The 14,910-nt window shown below is 38.6% G+C and overlaps 1 protein-coding gene across 2 annotated transcripts in view; it reads left to right on the top strand.

Annotated features, from left to right (window-relative positions):
- The first annotated feature begins 660 nt into the window (after positions 1–660).
- The window catches only part of grik5 (glutamate receptor, ionotropic, kainate 5), a 98,102-nt gene continuing 83,852 nt past the window's right edge, over positions 661–14,910 (top strand). The window contains exons 1-3 of one of the 2 annotated variants that reach the window (XM_077209894.1): positions 661–1,006; positions 1,227–1,317; positions 5,355–6,588. The gene's annotated coding sequence lies outside the window, so the exon portion shown is untranslated. The remainder of the gene's footprint in view (positions 1,007–1,226; positions 1,318–5,354; positions 6,589–14,910) is intronic. The other variant, XM_077209900.1, reaches the window with a different exon arrangement.

Raw genomic sequence — 14,910 nt, 5'->3', positions numbered from 1 at the left:
TTGAACCCTGGTTCTTATTATGTTTCTGATTTCTCAGTTTTGTCATTATTTTTTGCAAAAATTTATTTTATATACGTTTTGAGACAGTTTGTTTTAAGAAGTTTCAAAAAGTTAGTAAAAGAGTAAAGTAAAAGTTTCAACTTTTTTATTTAAGTAGGCATCTATTTTTTATTTAGTATTTATTTAGTATTAATACATAACCTCACTGTATTCATTTATAATGTATCATTATTGCGTGACATTTGTTTCAATAATTGTCAAGCACCGGTGACTTCGCGTAGTGGGAGGGGGGCCCCCAAATCAAATTCTGCTTAGAGCCCCCAAAAGGCTCGGGCCGGCTCTGCCTGTTGGGTATCTGTTAGGCAGCCTGTTCTGTATTTTCTGTATAGTCTGAGTTGGCATTGTGACGTCTGCTACCTGTGCTGCAAGGCACGTCAAGTGTCTTACGCGTGTGACGCTTTTCTTCGCTTATTTAAATACTTGTCTGAAGTAGATTGTGATCTCACTGATGCTGGCTGAGATTTGTGTTTGAAAAAGGAAGAGGAGGAGAGAGAAAAGGAGAAAAGGGCTGTAGGAAGGAGTAAGAGCTGATTGGATTGGAGGGAGAGCAGAGGAGGTACGGGGATACAATGAGCTGAGAGAGAGAGAGAGAGAGAGAGAGAGAGAGAGAGAGAGAGAGAGAGAGAGAGAGAGAGAGCATCTGAGGAAGGGAGGGGGTTTAGAGTGAATGCAGCTTGCACTGCTGTGCTTTGGAATTACAGCTATGAACATTGTCAGGGACTTGTAAAAGAAATGAAAGCAAAGGAGAAAAGGACAGAGGGTGGAAGAGAAACATTGCAGAGTCTCTTGATGCTCGACGCTGAAGAGAGTGTGTGAGAATACAGAAGGAAAAGAGGAGGCGCACCGAAGGAGCTACACACGATCCTCTCTCATCTTCAGTTCCTGAGAAGATCGGCCTGTTGTCCCTCATCACTGTGGTCGTCATTGGAACTGTGTCTCACCGAGGGTATGTGTGTGTGTGTGTGTGTGTGTGTGTGTTTGTGTCAGATCACTGCTTATTCCATTATGACTGTATTATTCACAGCTCATAAAGCACAACTACAGTGTTGTGGTGCCTTGCTTTTAAAACACTGAGTGAAAGAGTATATCATGCCGATTACTGACTGACTGTGTGCGTGTGTGTGTGTGTGTGTGTGTGTTGCCGGCGTGTGATTGGTATTCTGTAGACAGTGTGCAGTGCTCCAAACAGGCTCTGCTCAGAATGGCTCCACAGAGCAGGGATTGTGTTAACCTGAGGAGGACCACTCTCACACAGGGGTGAGTTTTCAACAGCCTCTCATGCTCTCTCTTTAGCTCTCTGGTTTTTCTCTAGATCTCTCTCTGAAGTCCTCTCCTTTTGCATCATCTCCCAGTCAAAGATGTCCTCTGGCATCACTCTTGATGAATTTCTCATTTGCTGTTTCGTTAAATCTCAGTGCACCGTTCAGATCTTCCCCTCTTCCCTGATCTCCCTGTTTTTTATTCTCCTTCCATCCTCTCGTCTGAGTCAGAGAGAGCTGGCTGTCTTCTTCTGTTGGTACATTGCGAGGAAATTTGGCAGTATTTGGTTGCCTCTCTCCTCTTCTCTCTACCATACGGATTCTTTCCTCAGTCGTACACTGGAAATAATCAATTTCTTAATCAGTATTTTGCATAGGATTCGAGGAAAATCATTCAAACAACCTTAAAAAAAGATGAAAAATATATATGTTGAAGTAGGCTTCTTTACCACATTGACATTTTAATCTTCTTGTTTTAAACAAAAACTTCAATTTATTTGGAAGATTTATGCTTAAAGCAACAACAAATAAATGTCAAAAAGAAAATATTTTAAACATAAACCATAAGTGTAATATGGTCTTAATTTGTATTGTTGTTTTGTATTTCAGTAAATATCTAAACATACTTAAATCAATCAATTTTATTTCAAATAATTCTTTTTTGAGGTAATAGAGAAATGTTGTTTTCGGAGAATATGTCTTGAATTAAGTACATTTCGTTTCTTACCTCATTTTTTTCTTTCTTGTTTTAAGCATAAACCTCATAAAATTGTTACATTTATTCTTAAAATATCTAGAAAAAGTATTTTTGTTTTGAATTTTTTTCTCTAGTTTAATTTATGCTTACAACATGGGACCAATGGGGCAAGAAATATAAATTTAATTCAAGAAAGTTTTTTTTTTCTCAAGTCAACTGATCTTGTTAAGGATCCTTAAAAACAGATTTTTCTTTTTGCTGAGATCTCCATACTTAGTTTATATTCAGGGTGAAGGCAGAAATCTTTCCTGTTGCACACATTGGCACTGCTGCTTGTGTGTCTCTCTGTTATATCTGTGTGGTGGACACTGTTGCGCACTGTTAACCGTCAGATCCAGCTCACTCGCATGCGCTCTGTTTCACATTTTGTGCACTTCTGTGTGTGTCTGTGTGTGTGTGTGTGTGTGTGTGTGTGTGTGTGTGTGTGTGTGTGTGTGTGTGTGTGTGTGTGTGTGTGTGTGTGTGTGTGTGAAGAGAACATGGCAGCTCTTGTCTGGTGCCTCAGATGTGGATTTCTCACATTACATTGATCCAGATTTCTACCCTTTTGTCTCTGTGTCTTCCAACTTGATACACTCACACACACACACACCAGATCTCACCTCCTCACTCTCAATTGACAGTGTGCTAACATGCTAAATGCTCCTATGGGATTGTGTGTGTGTGGATGGTTGTGTATTGATCAGTAGCATTTTAGAGAGCTTTAAAAGGTCACAGTTCAGGCCTGGTCATATTTTAGTGTCCATCTTCCCCTGCATTTCACCCCTTCTAGCCTTATTAACTGTTTTACAGGCTTTGTGAGTCAGCAGGCCTTCAGCCCTTTGCGTATAAGTGTGTGAGTATAAAGAAGAACTTGTCTGTGTTGGTAGAAGGACTGAGAGAGCAGGGGGACTGAGGGGATGGATGGCCCAAGCAATAAGAGGAAGGGATGAAATCGAGAAGAAAAGAAGTATATTTGAGTAAGTCGCTCCTGAGAGTGACGTGTGATAGGCAAGAGTGACACCAATGTCAGGACTGAAACCCTTCACAGAGATGCCCTCTCACGTCCCTTCACTCTTTCTGCCTCTCCACTTCTATTATTCTTTCATGAGTTTTTTGGTTTCAATCTAAATTGTGTAATTCAATTCAGCGGAATTGTATAATTTAAGATAGAGCATCAATAAAATAAGAAGCCGAAAAAATAAGGTGCTAATAAATGGTGATTAAAAACTAGATTTTAAAATAATGTTGTTGCTTTCCCTTTCACCAGTGAGGCACAGTACACAGTCTGAATATCAATTCTCTTTCTCTTTCCTTTTCACTCCTCCATTCCCTCACATCCCTGGCCAAATCAAAAGATCCCAACAATAAAGTTGCGGTCACATTTACTGTTGTTCAGTTGGTTTTCAATAGCAAAATCCAGTTTTCAATAGGAACCCACAAGAACCGGAATTTCATGTGAGGTTAAAAGATTTTTGTAGATTTCGTCAAGTTGGTCACGTGGATTCGTCGCATTGACCAACAGAAGTCTGCTTAGTGTAGTTGATTTCTGTGTGACATGCTTCATACTACATCACTACACTCTTAACAATAGACAATGGGCCTTTTTGACGCCAAAAGTTTTGCTAATGTGACGGCACCTTAAAACTCCATGACCTGATTTCACATACAAGGCTTAGATTAAGCTAGGCCTTCATTAAATTAGGACATTTAAATAGCTTTTATAAACGTGCCTTAGAAAAAAACATTATTTGTCTGCATCTTGAGACAAAACGATGGCACTGACATATTTTAAGCTTTATATATATATATATATAGTTATGTATAGTGAAGAAAAATTTGAAATCACATTATTGGAGTCATAATGTTTAGAAATATATTTTTCTTTGTTCCTGCGCTTTAAGGGTTAAAACTGTAATTGGTTTCTGAGGGTGTACTGCTCAAATATGAATTTTGCTGCAAGAGCTGTATAACTGACCTCACCATTAGTTATTCTCTTATTCTGTCTCTACCCTTGTCTCACTGTCCCTCTGTCTCTGTCTGTCTCTTCCACTTTGTATCTACACCTCTCTCTGACCTCTTCTTTTTTTCTCTCTAACTGAGCACATCTTTTTAATGCAGTCCTTTTTTAACGTCTCATTCTCACTCTGCCACCGTCCATGTCGCTTCCTCTCCCATCTCTCATCGCCCCCCCCCCCCCCCCCCCTTCACCCCTTTCCTCTCCCCCTCCTCCCATTCATATCAGTCCAGCTGATGAGATAGGCACCCTCATAATCAAAGCATGACATGGAGAATTGTATGGAAATAAGAATCTGGATAGCAGCTTCACGCCTGGGATCCACCTTTAATTACCTGCTCTTTTCATATTTATAGAACAGTCCGTCTCACAAGAGAGTTTGCCGCTCTGATGAGGCTGTTATGTGACATGACCACCTGCAATTAGTCAGTCGGAGAACCCATGCCCAAGTCCGCTCAAATCTGATACAAATCCTTAGGTTGTTACATGTTTGTTTATTATTCACACATCTTATTATTAGTCTATAAGTGAAAAACCCATTCTCGACCTTTTTTTAGTTTTTAATATAAATTTTTGAGTAAAACATGATACAAAAAAGATTTTGGAATTCATTTTATCCAACTGCAAATGATTGGATCATGAACGGCGAGCCGGATGCTAGAATGGAGCCAAAACCGTAATTCTAGTTTGTTAAAACAATGCCCAAGTAGTTATTTGGCTATTGACTAAGATATCTGATAGCCAACAGCAAAGAAAATATGTTTGTTTTTATTTAAAGACTTACAAGTCAACTTATTACTTATTAAAGACTATTTCTTTGATTTGGAATAATGCGCACCAATGATTCATTCACAACAAGAGCAGAACATGCATTAAGGATGTAAATGGTGTTTACCCTGACTTTATTAGTAGTAGCTAATGTCAGTTACATGTCATGATACACTACTTCACTGGTTTTATTGTGTGATAATGAGACTGTGTTTTGATTGGATATTGATTGCAATGTAATGGTCTTGTCACATAGGCCTATGAGCACATCCATTCAATAACATTACATGAATTGTATTGACACTGGTGTACTATAAATGTGTGGTGTAACTGAATTACTGTAAGTGTGATGATATAATGTGAGCCAGTAAGTGAAATTGTAGTTTTAATTCAGAAAAATCGGTATGGTATTTCAAACCTCCCTCGTAGTAGTCATATCAGCATTGAAGGTCGCCGTCTGTACTACAGCATAATGAATAATTGATCTTGAACATTTCTCACTGTTTTTCCTCAGGTCTTAAGCAACGCAGGGCCACAATAGCCTACTCTGATGAGCTGAGGAGGAAACTGTCAGCGTGGCGACAGATGTGACGCTCCTCCTCTCCCCGGCGTCAGCTGCGGCTCGTCTGTTTGCTTCCACGGACCTCGGAGCAACCATAACTCGACCCGCCTCCGTCCTAGAGGTGTCATTCGCAGGAGAGAGAGGTAGCGTCTGGTGTGCCAAAACTCATTCCTGAACTCCTGAAGGGAGGAGCCGTGGGAATTGGAGGGATAGCTGGATTGATGAGGGTGTGGGAGAACAGAGCTTGAGCCGCTCTCCAAATCTCCACCCGAGTGCTGGGCTCCTTAATCATTTCATCCTCTCAGAGACTTCAGCTTAACTTATTCTGGAGGATTTTTGCTCTCAGACTTGATATCTTTCACTATATGTTATTAATCTATTCTAGTTTCTTTGCTCAAGTCAATGCTCCCTTCATCAAATGTGGCTGGTGGGCCAGAAGAACGATTCTCTTTAAAACTAAAAGCAATAACGTGTAAGTTAGAGTGAGGCTGCACAGGAAAGCAGGGTAAAAGTGCTGACTGTTCTTGGAGTGTTTGAGTTCAAGTGTTTATGTGCGCGTATGTGAGAGTCAGAAGGCCTGTGCGGCAATGGATGAGGGTTTCTGCGGAGAGCTGACAGGAAGAGGCAGCTAGACGTCGGAGGAGAACTGAAGCCGTTATGTGTGCGCAGGAGAGTGCGTTTGTGTGCGAATATGTGTACGAGAGCGTGTGATTGTCTCTTGGAGTGCAGAATTCTGAGAATTGGCCATTATTGCCGCTTCCTCCAATTTTTGTGTCGGAGTATGCAGGGTCAACATTAACAGCGGGAGAGAGAGGGACGGATACAGCAAAAAATAAATAAATAAGTAACAGTGACACTTCAGTTTTTTTGTCACCATATTTTTGATGCCCATTGGGGATGTTACTTTTCCTCTGAGTGCTTGAGCTTTGAAAAAACAAAACAAAAAAAACCCCTACTTTTGTCCCATCGAAATGGATTATTATAAGAATCACAGCGTGTGAAGGGCTCTCAGATGGATCATTTCTAGCTGGAATACCTTCTCCGTTGAGACTCTCCACACTACTCCATTTCTGTGACTTTCAACCTGTCATCCTAGAAGACGTGTTGCGATTCCCCGGAGGACTGCGTTCACTTGTTACCACGGCAATCCATGGCACCCTGTTCCTGACAAGGTCTGCTTCATTCTGTGAGTATTTTTATTCTTGCTGTGTGAGTGTGTGCATGAGTGAGCATTTGGAATGAATCTGTAACAGTTGTTTAGGCTTAAAAGGCTTTAAGCTTGTTTGTTTTGCCGGTCATGTAATGGTACGCTTGAAGTGATCGTAGGCTACATGTGTTTTTGCTTTGCAGACAATATGAGCCTTTTATTGCTGTGACGCCCACCTTACTCTGTCACTGCCCATTAGATAAACTTCCACTCATTTGTTTTTATTTTCTCTTGTGTAACCTTCATTGTGTGTGGATTCGGACGACCCGACTCCCTCCATCACCTGAAACCGAATAGGGATGTGCCCTTAAACAGTCCAGTGAACTATGAATAACATCACCATACTCCCACCATATACACTTCCTACAGTGCTCTGCGGGCCTGAATACCCTCTTCTGAGTAAATGGAGTGCATTTATGGGTTTTTGTGGGCAGGCATGTAATAGGCCTATTTGAGCTTCTCGTTCACATTTAGGATACAGATTGGAAAGGGTTGCAGAATCTGAATTAAAGTTGAAAATTCCCCAAAATGAAAATTATTCCATCATTTCTCACCCTCAAGTCATCCTAGGTGTACATGCTTTTTTTTTTCTTTCAGACAAACACAATCGGAATTATATTAAAATTATGTTATATCTCTTCTAAGCTATGAATACTAACTTAGGTTTCCACCCATCCATCATAAAAGTAATCCATAGGGCTCCAGGGGGTTGATAAAGGCCTTCTTACGCAAAGTGTTTTTGTAAGAAAAATATCCATATTTATGAATTTATAAACTAGAATCACTGGCTTCCTGCTACAGCCGTATGTGAGTCTAGTTCTGGCATGAGAGTGACCTCTGATCCAACACATAACGAACACAGAAGCGCAGAGGATAGAGCAAAACAAAACACCGGTCACAAATTAGAAGTCTAAAATGAGAATTTTTAAAGAGAAATGTCAGAGGAGCTTGAGTTTGTTGCCCATCCCTGTTTGTTTGAACCTCGAGAGGCGTCTAATGTTAGGCTACCTAAGCTTGCGTTTCTCCTAATCCCCTATACATCATACGCCAGAACTCGACTCTCTCATGAATGCGCAGACGGACGTTACCGGAAGCTAGTGATTGCAGTTTGAGTTATAATTATGGATATTTTTCTTTCAAAAGCGTATCGCTTTAGAAAGCCTTTATTAACCCCCTGGAGCCGTATGGATTACTTTTATGATGGATGGATCTGCTTTTAAGGGGTTCAAAATCTTACTATTCACTATAGTGAACTATTATAAAGTATATATTATAAAGTTACTATTATAAAGCTGAGCCAGCATATTTTTTAATATATAACTCTGATTGTGTCTGGCTGAAAAAAGAAAGTCAAGTACACCTAGGATGGCTTGAGGGTGAGAAAATTGAGGCGGAACTCAACCACTGCACTATATGGCAGAGTGTTGTTCGCACATCTATGGCTCTCGTTTTTGATGCTTTTATTGTGCTTATGCATTATTTTTGATGCCTGAAACTTCACTGTAATTGTGTGGAAAAGAGTGACCAGTACTACACTATTCAAAATATCTTGAGAAGCGTTAACAGGATATTCTTCCACAAAAAAACCCATCATATATGTTTGTGGGTGAGTACATAATGATAGAACTTTTGTTTTTGGTTGAACTATCCCTTCAGGGTTATATTTGAAACTGAAAACTAGAGGTGTTATGTAATCTCCTCAGTGTGTGACTGTTCTCCACAGGTTTAGCAAATTCTTTTTGACATAATGGATGTGTCTCTGCTCTAATAGAATAGCATGTCTTTTGTCCTGCTGCCTTACTCCTGCTTATTGAGAGCCAAAAAAACGCTTTCGGCCAAACTCTCTTCAACTTCCATCTTTGGTTGCTGGTGCACATATATGCATGCTTTATGGCTTTTTGAATATTTTGATGCTTATTTGACATTACTGTCACCTATCTAGAGTCTGAATGCACAAGGCAGCTGCTGCTTTGACATCAACCAGTACTGTTGCCATATCAGTGGACTAATGTTATTTCTGTGTGGGCTACAAGACGGTACAGGTGTCCAAAAGCATTACGAGAGTTTATACTGCACTAAAATGGAACGTTCAGCAATAAACCTTCGCAGATTTGTTAACAGTAAGAAGCAGCTCTGTATCATTCACCTCCAGTAATAACCTGCCAATTCTTATTAGTTAGGTCGCATTACTTCATACGTTCACACCATTATATGATACCACAGAAAGATCATGCAGATCTAATCAGCTTCTGTATAGATTGAAAAGATGAATGAAAATTATACTGTAGCCTACATGGAATAAACAACAAAGCCGGATTTCACAAATATGATGAAGCCCTGTCTGGACAGATACATATGTAATTTTGCCAAAACGAAAGTATCAGATTCTGTGAGAATATCCCTCAATATAATCCCCAGATTTATTTCTACTTGTTTGGAGAACCACCTGCAAAGTAATATTCAGTGAAACGGGAAATGCCAAGCAAGGAAATAAAACTATGATTGTTGCACAGTAAGACATGAGGAGGGTTCGACAGCGAGGATGAAAAAGCAGCTTTATTGTAATGTTAGAGATTTCTAGCAGAGCTGTATTTGGCAGCAGTGAAGAGAGGATCATATGATCTCCACGGAATGGAGTTTAGTGTAGTTTGTTCTTCAAGGTCCTAAAGATTCATTTGAGTTATATATTGTTTAGAATTGCACACACTGGCACAATCCCCCCACTCCCCCACCCCTCCGAATAGGCAATATTGTGCAGCGAATGGCAAGAATGAAATGACCTCCCCTAAAAGTCGGCATCACAAATATGACATCAGTTCCATTTCAGTGGTCCACTGGCAGCAGGATCGATTGTATTGATCTGAATAAGAGCTTGTCAGGTGTATTTGTGCGTGCGTGTTTGAGTCCATGTGTGAAAGAGATTAAAAAAAACTCCTTGCTCAGTGGTTTTTAAGGACACTGGGGAATGCATTTTAATGCCCTTCTTATATCCCAGTGTGTTCCTGAGTTGATAATCTGCCGTGCTGCACGTGAGTATGCAAAATGTGATAAATGGTGTTGCTTACAAATAGCATATTTACTAGTTCCTAGTGTATTGTTGTGCTGTGCTGGGGTGCAATGTGCTGAGTAAAGCATAAAACAAATTCCTGGTTTGATTGATGAGAATACCAAGAATAACACTTGAAATATATAAAGGGAAAAAATGCAGACGGACGGTGCACAAAATAAAAATAGTTGATAAATGACATGGTTTCAAACCAACTATAGACTCAAAATCAAAAACAATGCTTCTATTATATTCCAGAATGTCTGTAAGACTTTTCAAATGACATTTTCGATTTTCTCCGAAAAGGGTAGATCTCTGTTTGTAAGTGAAATGTCCAAGAATCTCTGCGTGTTCGTGTGATTAGCTACCGGCACCCAATGTATTTTTCAATGTACTTTGCTCAATCATTGTTAGACATTGTTAGTCTCAACAACTGATCGGTTTTTGAGAGCAGTGTGATCTGATTCAGAAATTGCAATAAAACCTCAAGCTCTGTTGAGCCATGTGCACGAAAATTTTCATTACAACCCATTTTCTCCAATTCTCGGGATAATTTAGCCAAATAGCTTCTAATATTTAAGTCTGTTGTGTGCCTCAGTCAGAAGTCAAGGGTGCACTTTAAATAAAAGAAAAAGAAACATGTTTGGTTCCATGTGTCGCCAGAGAGAGATTTAAAATAAATTGCTGATTTGAGAGCAAATAAATTGACTAAAACCTTTTCTGAAAAAAAAAATTTGGAAGGGAAAAAGAAAATGACTGCAGATGTTATTTCAGACCTTTTTGAAGCTTTCTTCATGACAGTAATTATATCCTTTTACCCCTTAAGAAAACGTAATGTTGAAGAGAAAAAAAGTCCCTTTCTGAGTCATTGTGATGCTTTTGAAGTGCTTTTGCTTTAGAGAAAATACATTGGTCACCCTCTGCTTTTCATTTCCATTTCTTTTTTTTCTGTTTCATTCGTTTTGAACTGAGCCAATCAGGTGGTGTCACAATTAAAATCAATCTTCCATTAAGGACAAGTGGCTGTGCCTGTCTGCAGCTTTTACCTGTAGGCCCTCATTTCAGCCCTTCTCTGAAAAAGATCCATCTTTATTAGTCCTTCACATTGCCAAATCAATGGCAGCGCTCCTTCATAAGAGTAAAGAGCGCGGGTGAACTTGGGTTCTCTCATCTCTGCAGTTTTAGGCTCACCCATCTCACCCTACTACAAAAGACAAGCCACTCAGAGGGAGACCAGAAGGTGCTGGAAATGGCTTGAGCAAATGAAATGTAGTAATGGATCATACAGTAAAGCTTCTAGGATTTAGAAAGACTGAAGCTATTTTCCCAAATTTTCTGGCATCATAGATTCTCTTAAGCAGAAACTGTTTCAAGAGATTTAATTATACTGCCGTTTAAGATACCTCTGTTTGGTCAAAGGATCAATGGCATTCATTATGTTGACCAGATAGAATTTTTTTTCTTCAAAAATACATTAAAAATGCAATTTATAAACAGTCATTTGATAACAGCTTTCTTATGATGAGCATTTTTTGATTTTCTGAATTAAAATTAATTTTGATATATTTTATGTGGGGAATACATTTAGGGAAACTGCGCTAATATTATAATATTAAAATAATTGATATCTGCCAAATTGAGCTTTGAGTTGATTTCATGTTTCTTTCTTGTGAATAGTGGTGTGTGTCTGTGGATGAATGAGTGAGTGATTATATATGACCACAGGTCTGTCTACGAGGCTGAAGGTGGAGACCAAGGGGAAAGGCCTTAAAGACAGGAAGCCACAGTATCTGGGTGTGGCTGAGAGGACAAACAGACTACTATAGTTATATAAGTTATATAGTTATATAAGAGACTACTATAGTTTAATTGTTTGTTAATTTGTTTTTATTTACATCAAGTTTTGTGTAACATTCTATCTACACCAATAACAATAAATGGTCATTGGACAATCTGGATCAACTTCTACTCCTCATCTATACAACTGCACGTGTCAAGCTACTGTATACCCAGCTTAGCCAACAGTAGTAGCTTTCAGGGAACAAAGGTCAAAAAGGAAAAGGCTATTACAATAATATAGGGGTGGTTTCCCAAACAGAGATTAATATGGCCCTAGTCCTATATGGCCCTTTAAACCAGATAAACAGCAAGCTGCTTTCTCAATCGTGGTTTTAAATAGTCCTAGAGTTGGTCTAGTCCAGACAGAGTTTAAATTAAGACTATAGAGCTACTGCAGGACTAAATTGAGGCTTAAATTAAACCTACCAGGAGGCAGGTTTAACTTCAGATTAATGTTGTGTTTCGAAGAAGACGCATGTACTACTTGGATACATAAAGTGGTCAGAATAATCGGCACCCTTGGCAAATATGAACAAAAAAAAAAACACACAAATAAATCATAAAAACCTAACCTTTCATTGAAGTAAAACAACTGAAAATGGGGGGGGGGGGGGGGGGGGGCACATTATGCAATGTTTTTCTTTAATACACATTGGCCACAATTAATGGCGCACTTTTATTCAATACTTTTGCAACCTCCTTTTGCCAAGATAACAGCTCTTTCAAGAACAGAGTTTTCTCCTTTAGTGCCTGATGAGTTTGGAGAACACCTAACAAGAGATCAGAGAGCTCTTCTCTGTACAGAATCTCTTCAGATCCTTCAGATTCCCAGATCCATGTTCATACACTCTCCTCTCCTCTCAAGTTTTCAATAGGGTTCAAGTCAGGGAACTGGGAAGGCCATGGCAGAACTTTAATTTTGTGCTCATTTACCATTTTTTTGTTGTTTTTGATGTTTGTTTTGGATCATGGTCCTGATAGGAGATCCAAACAAGTCCCTTTATGAAATTTGTAGCAGATGCAGTCAGGTTTGAGATTTTTTTTTATCTGTTGCTATTTGATTTCATGTTTTTTAACAAGATGTCCAGGACCTAAAAATAAAATAGGCCCACAACATTAAAGATCCAGCAGTATATTTAAATGTACACATGGGATACTTTTTTTTATTTTTTAGATTTATATGACCATTGAACTCAAGATGTAATAGTGTCTGGCAACTGAATATGCTGGAGTTTCACTATTTTTTGCAGTTCTCCAGCTGTGATCCTTAGAGAGTCTTTGGCCACTCAAACTCTCCTCCGCGCTTTGCATTAAGACAGTTTAGACACATGTCTCCTTCCAGGCAGATTCAGAACATTTCCTGTTGATTGGAACTTCTTAATTATTGCCCTGATGGTTGAAATGGAAATTTCATGCTATTTTCTTACTTTTTTTTTGGACTTTCTATTTTGTGAAGCTCATCAATCTTTTGCTGCACATCAGAACTATATATTCTTCTGTTTTGCTCATTGTGATGGATGATTAAGGGAATTTTACCTTTTTGTTCCTTAATATTAATAGTCAGGTGAAACAGGAAGTCATGGCTGGACTATTTCACACTGCTGTGCTAAAAATTGTGAATATGAATGGGAATATACTTCAGAGATCTTCAGAGATTTTACTCATAATGATTTGTTGGGGAACCAATAATTGTGGCCAAATGTGTATTAGAGAAAAACATATATTTTACACACATTTTTTTTTTTTTTTTTTGAAAGGTGAGATATTTGATATTGTCCATATTTGTCACATTTGGTTTGAAATGAATCTAGTTTATTTTAGTTCAGGCATCCATAGTTCAAGTGTTAGTAATCTGTACTTAATCTAAGTTTCAGAAAGCCATTTTCTAAAGCCTACTCCTGGCTTAATTTAACCCCTGTCCGGGAACCCGGCCCATAAAGTCTCATTAAAGATAAACGGAGCAATTCCAATAGGGTCCTCTCACCATCGGTGCTCGGGCCCTAAATACAATTCTTGGATAAGAAAACCCTATTAAGTAGTTTGGCATAATTTTTGGCAATAAAATTGGCAAAAAAAACTTTTTAAAATATTTTAATACAACTTTAATACAACAATATAAATATAAATGTGTCAATAAACCTAGAGTCAATAAGAATTAAAATATATCTGATATTTAAATCCTTGTAATGAAGAGGCGAGGTTGTAAAATGTAATGTGGTGTGGCCAAAAAAAATGTAATGACATTTATGAATTTAATATAGAACTTTTAATTATATATAGAACTTTTTTGGAAACGATTAAGAAATGTACACTCACATGTAAGGTTAAATGTTATTTTTTACATGATGGTTACATAACACACCATTTATAGAGACATAAAATTTAAACTTTCTAAAAAACAAAAACATTTGGTATGTGCTTTAAACTTGATATATACAGTATATATAGCTTGCTTTTCTTTGTCATGAACATTCTCATCTCACCCTACATTCTAAGTCCACATCACATGTATTCTTTGTGGAGAAGGCAATCCCATTAAAGGTTTAGATAGAAAGGACCTGCCTATGTGGGGAAACGCACTAGATTTTGGAACAGAGCTTATAAGTTCAACAGTGGAATCTAATGGCTAAATCACAAGCTGACTTTCTTAGTTGGATAGAGAGTCCAATAGTTCCTCACCTAGCTTCCATTTTTGACCCAATGCAATCTGTCTCATTGATTAACCATCAAGAGAAAAGCCTGAGACCTCACAGATGGAACAAACTCAACATCCCAGCACAGCCTCCACTGTACTTTTTCTTGCTGGAAATTAAATACTTTCCCAATTTTGGGTGTTAGACTGAGGGAGCCTATTATTTTAGCCATCCACTTGAGTTGAAGCTTATCTTGATAAGGCCTGTGGATGTGACGGTTTTCACCTTGCACTTGTTTTAAGGCACTACAGTAAACAACGAAAAGCTAATGTAACTGTCTTGGCAGGTGGTTTTGGACCTGGCAGGGGCACGAGTAATTTAAAGGTTCTGGGAACATAGTCTCAGGGAGCTTCTGACTGGACAGTCCTTTGAAGTGCCTTGCATTGGCGTCTAATAAATACACATGAGCCGTGTTCGCTTTCAAGTAAAGCAGCAGGAGAAATGGGCACATGCTCGGATTTGTTTGCTGCTGTCCCCGTGTTTGCTGGAATATGTTACAATAGATATCATGTCCACAGGTCGCAGTTTGCCTTCATTAAAGGAGTAGTTCACCTCAAAATGAAAAATCCTTTTAGTCATTCTAAACCCTAATGACATTGTCATGAGAAAATAGTGATGGATGATTTATGAATGAATCATTCTTTAGAGTCAGCTCTTTTGAATGGATCATTTTGATCCAGTTCAGAAGACCGGACTGAATGATTCGTTTACAAATCAGACTTA

This window comes from Siphateles boraxobius, unplaced genomic scaffold (assembly GCF_051911475.1).
Source record: "Siphateles boraxobius isolate OS27281-9 unplaced genomic scaffold, OSU_SipBor_1 12, whole genome shotgun sequence".
Lineage (NCBI taxonomy): Eukaryota > Metazoa > Chordata > Actinopteri > Cypriniformes > Leuciscidae > Siphateles > Siphateles boraxobius.
This window is presented reverse-complemented; position numbering and strand designations above follow the sequence as displayed.